Here is a 5,425-nt window from a genome sequence, read left to right as displayed (position 1 = left end):
TTCCCTGCTCGCTGTATTTCCTTTGAACAGAACAGTCAGCGCTGCCCACTGCCTGCTTCTCTCTCCTCAGCTCGTGATTCCGCTCTCCACTTTCTGCATTTCAACTCATGCGGGAAAGAGAAAGGGGGCTTGGGTGGGAACTGCATAGATACAGTGGAATATGTGTGTAGCCTGCGCTGTGCCGGGACGCCGCGCCCGAGCGGGCTCCCCCGCCGTTTCGCTCGCGCAGCCGGGGCCTGGCGGTGGCGCCTCCGGCCGTGTCCCCGGCGTAACCCTCTCGCCCGGCTGCCAGCGAGCTGTTTATACAGCTTTACCTGTGCTATTCTCGTAGCCAGTAAAAATCCTCGCCCGGCCACGGTAACATAATCCGAGGGCCGAGGCAGAGGAGGGGGTAGCGAGGCTGGCTCGGTGGAGAGGGAGGTGTGTACGCGCCAGAAGGGGGTTCTCTCCTTTGCCCCTCCTCCCCCAATGGGAAAGGAAATTGGGTCGGTTCGGGTGATCGAGGTGTGGGACCCAGGGCTAAGGGGGAAGGAGGCCTGTTTCCACGTCCCTGTCCTCTCTGCTTTTCTCTCTCTAACAGGCACTGGGGACCCGCGCGGTGGCCGCAGCTCGGACGCGTGCTGCCTGCAGGCGCGGCGGTTCCGGGGGCGCCCCGCGGGGCTAGCGAGGCCCAGGGCGGGTTTCCACCCCGTCCAGGGCCAGGAGCAGGACCTGGTTGCTCTTACCCCGCTTTCAGCTTGCCCCTTGAGAGCTCCCACACCTAAGACAAAACCGGCAAGGCAGGGATCCGACACTTAACCAGGTCTTCCCTCCCAGGCCAACCACTTCTTCCGGAGCGCCCTAGTCCCGGCCGCAGCCGGCGCATGGAATCGAATTAAGCGCCTCTTGGCGCTTATTGTCTCTCGCTAATTGCGCCAACAATGGCCACTATAAAAATGAAGACACCCAATTAAAGGCCCCGCCGGGCCGCGCTCGGCTCCAGACGACGAACTGGCTGCCGGCCTGAGGCTTGCAGGCCGCCCGCGCGCGAAACGGGCTGGTGCGGGACGCCGGCGCCGGCGCCGGCCTCGGCACCTCTGGCCTCCACTTCCTCCCCAGACGCACAGCGACCGCGGTCGGTTCACACCATTTTTATTGACCGATCGCAGCCAAGGAAGATTGATCGAGCTGGAATGGGAAGGGACTTCTCCTCCAGCCCCAGCTCGCCAGAGCCTCGGGGCCGCGCTCCAATTTCTGGCCTTTGCTGTGGCTCTGCGCCCTCCCCGCCCCCAGCCCCGCAGGTCCCTGGCTTCATTTCTGTCTTTAACTGCGCGGCCGGGTCCGCCCAGGCCGGCGCCGCGGCTCCGGTGGGAGGGACGCGGCGGCGCGGCCCGGCTCCGCTTCTTTCTCCCGCCTGCAAATATTTGCTGCCTCGCTGGAAATCCGACTATTTCGCGCGCGCTCCGCTTGCAAAGTCCTTAAGTAAACACGCTCAAATGACCGCCCCAGGCGGCCCGAGGCACGCTCACTCCCCCTGCGAGGGATTAGTAACTTTATGACTTCGACCCCGAGGCTCGGCTTTTCTGGTTACCCTCGGCGGGCAGCGCGCGGGCGCCCGGGGCCGCTCTCCCGGCACCTCGGCCCCGCGGAGCTCGCCTGGACGCGCCTGTCGCCAGGCTCGGGTGGGTGACGCTGGCCGCGTGGATCTCCGCTCTCTGGGTCCTGAGACCCCAGGGGTGAGCCTGGGGGTACGCTCCTCCCCTCTGCACCGCGGGCTCCGGTTCCTTTGCGGAACTGGGTTCCCCACTTGCATCCGAAAAGAGCTTCTGAGCTCCGGGGAGGGCGGGTGGGAGGGACCTGAACAGGGGGGCATGTGTTTGGGGTGTGTGTGTGTGTGTCCCAGCTTACCCCAACCCAGGAGAGAAAGTAAGGCTCCATTTCTTACCCTTTCCCCAAGAGGGCACACACACCCCGCTCAACTTGACGCCTGAAGCAGCCGCCTCGAGGCCTGGCGTTTCAGATACGCCAACCCGCTCCAGCCGCCCCACGTACAGCCCAGGTACCAGCTCCGGGCGGCGGGGGATGGGCGGTGGCTGCGCTGTCGCCTGCTCGGCTCCGGGATGCTTGCCCCCAGGGGCCCAGGCATCCAGACCTCGGCCAGCCCCTTACCCTGGTGAGGGAGGCCTCGCGCTCTGCAGGAGCCCGGGGCCCTGCAGCGGTGGCGGCGGCGGCGGCGGCATCCTCCCAGGTCTCCACCTCTCTTCCTCCACCGGAGCTCCGCCGGCCGCTCCCGGGGAGAAGAGGGGAATCGCTAGACCAGGCCCGGCCCGGGGTCCTGGGTAGGGGGGCCTTCAGGTCTGTAGGAGAGCGCTGAGGCGTCTCCGCAGGAGGCCAGGATTAGCTTTGCGAGCTAAGGCTGACGGGGACTCAGGACCACCTTTCCCCCCTTTCGCCGGGCCTCGAGCCCCCTCCCCTCCCCCGCCCTCCCTTGGAGGAGGAAGCCCGGCCTGCATTCGCCGGCGAGGCGGGTCAGGCCGGCGCCTGGCCTAGCCCAGACCCCCGCGGCCAGGCTCTCCGCCTCAGGCCACGCGCCGCAGCCTCTCTCCGGCCTGGCTCCCTTCCCCCTTCCTTCCCCCTGGGTACCGGGGCCGACCTCGGCCTTCCCTCCCCCGGTATCCCCCTCCTCTCCTTTTCCCTCCCCCCCTGCTCTGTGCTCCTGGCTCTGGGGCTGGGCCCGTGACGTCAAACCCAGTGTGGCGTCGGCGAGACTGGCCGGCGCGGGCCATCAAAAGAGCAACGTCCTCTTTCCCAATTACCCACTGTCAGTCCGGGAACAGGGGCGGACCGGCTGGGAATTAAATGTTAAATACCCCCTACAGGCTGGCTCTATTACACGGGGCATCCAGCCGCAGCCCCCCACCCTTCCCTGCCAGTTCCAAACCACCCAGACCAAGAGGGACTTCAAGATCTTTTATTTTTCCAAGGGTTGGGGGTGAATCTTGAGCCTACTGCAGCCCGACTCGGCGCTTGCGATTTAATTAAAATGAATAATGCCCCCCCCCGCCAAAAAAAAGTTTTGTGCGTTATCAGAGAGGCGCCGCTACACCGGAAGGCCTCCTTCTCATCGATATTTTTCTCTTTGTCTTTAAAAATCGGTCTTAGTCTCGGGAGTTAACATTTTCAAGTCCTGGTGTCAGCAGTTTCTCTCTCCGAGGATGGGTCCCTTTTATTTCCCGGGCTTTCAGGTCTTGGCGTAGAGGACCAAAGAGCGACGTTTGGGATTTTCCGCGTGGCTTTGAACTGGGGTCCGGCTAGTGTTGCCTGGTCTTAGACCGACTCGCAAAGATGCTCTTTTCATTTTTTTCGCCTCTGCTGCAATCCTTAATCTCGGGGATTTTAGCAACAATGTGTATGCGTTCGTCTGTCCTTGTTTATGGAGTGGTTTCCGGTGAATGTTAGAAACTAAATAATTAAAAGGTTTGCAGAGCGCCGTGAGCAGGAGAGGCTGGCCGCTTGACTGGCCCTAGAGAGACGTGGTCGGAATGAAGGAAAATCGATGCTCTTTTACTGGGCCGCCCTAATAAACAAGGACTAAATGGGCTCAGGAGAAACATGGGGGAGGGGGGTTAATTTAGGGATTTTCTTCCTGTTCCGTATCTAGAAACTCAACCCTAGTTTCTAACGAACATCAGATTTAGGAAGACGGAGACTCAAGAGAAACTCCAATTCCAAGTTGGGAGAACCCACGTTTCCACCATTTCTTCCAAATAAAATTTACTAGTCTTTCTGCGAGGATTGTATATTAAAGCAGGACACACACCCCACACCAAGTAAGGCTGAGTATTGATGTTTTTACTTCACCGCACGAAAGGAATCCTCCAGAACTTACTTTTAGGGACGGTCTCTTCTATGTCGACTTTTTTTTGTGTGTATTTGTAGGGAATTTTTATGGGGCAGAGAAGCGAAGAGGGAATAATGCCTTCAAATAAAACACCAAATCAAGCCCTTAGTACCGTCCGTGGGAAAGCCTGCGGGAGAACCCACACTCTCTCCTCGCACACATTGCCCTGGGGTGAGCCACGGGTGGAACATGAGCCTTCGCTTCCCGCCTGTCACTTGCACACTCGGGCCGCGTTCTGGGGCCGGGCGGCTGCAGGAGCCTGAGCGCCGCTAGGGGATGCAGTGGCTCAAAGCACCGAGAGAGGCCGGGGAGGTTGGAGCCCGCGGGGCCGACCAATCGCGGCCCGGCCGCAGCCTCGCGCGCTGATTGGCCCCTTCCCGGCCACGCCCCGTGCGCCCCGCCCCCCTCGCGGGGCCGTCTCTGGGACCCGCTCCCTCCGCTCCGGGCTGCGGGGTCGGACCCGGCGAGGCCCGCGTTCTGCGGGATCCGGGGGAGGACGCCGCTGTCCTGCCCGGCGGCCGGGGTGGTGGTCGGAGGAGGGGCCTGGGGAAAAACGCCGGGAGCGGGAGTAAGTAGGGCCCTGGGCGGGGAGAAGGGAAAAAGTTGGGTAACCGGAGTGAAGACCCGAGCGCTTTCTCCCCACCCTCTCTCTCTGTGCTGGGGGAGACAGAGCCTCTCGCCCCCTCTCCTTTTCATCCATCACTATTGTCACTCAAGTCAAAAAGCACACATTGATTACAAATATTAGGTCTGGAAAGGACAGCTGCAACAGCTGAAACATTCGAGAGGCTTGTTAACGCAAGAGGCTGGGAGAATGTTGACCACGACCACCAAAGTATCACCGACATTTCAATCAAAGACAGATTTTTTTTTTTTTCCCAATTTCTCAATCCCTTAGGTGAGAGAGGCACATCTCCAAGTACTTTGACATTACATTTTTTTTCCTGATCACTTTTACTTGCACAGAGACCCCACATCAATAAACTACCCCATACCCTGGGTTGAATGCAAAAAATGTTTGCTCATTTAAAAAGTCTGAAAAAGAAAGGCCGCCTGTAGAAATAAACTTTATGAATGGGGCAGGCCGGTTTCCTCGGCACGGAATAACCTACCGAGCCGGAATGAATTGGCAGGAGCTGGAGCCACATTTAAAGGGCCAGAGCGCGAATTCCCTCCTGCCCGCTCCCTCCGCCCCGAACCCGGGTGCGCCTCGCCCACCCTCCCCGCCGCCCCTCCGCCCTGGCCGCCCTCCGCGGCGCCTGGGGTCCTGCCAGAGAAGGCAGGGAGAGGCGGGGGTGGGGGGGGGGCGGTGAAGTCCTGAGCGGGTTTGGGTTGCAGTTTCCTTGTGCTGGTGATCCTGTCCCCTCCTCGCCAGAGCCAGGCTCCTCCCCCGTCGGCGCGGATGACACTAGAACCTCCTTAAGTTCCGTCGCGCCACAGCTGTCTGCGAACACTGAGCTGCCTGGCGCCGTCTTGATACTTTCAATGCATTCCCATTCCCTGTAAAAAAAAAAAAAAAAAAAAAAAAAAACTGGGAGGGGGGAG

Source organism: Lipotes vexillifer, unplaced genomic scaffold, assembly GCF_000442215.2.
Source record: "Lipotes vexillifer unplaced genomic scaffold, Lipotes_vexillifer_v1.1 scaffold7, whole genome shotgun sequence".
NCBI lineage: Eukaryota > Metazoa > Chordata > Mammalia > Artiodactyla > Lipotidae > Lipotes > Lipotes vexillifer.
The sequence above is the reverse complement of the archived record's forward strand: the minus strand, read 5'-3'. Positions refer to the sequence as shown.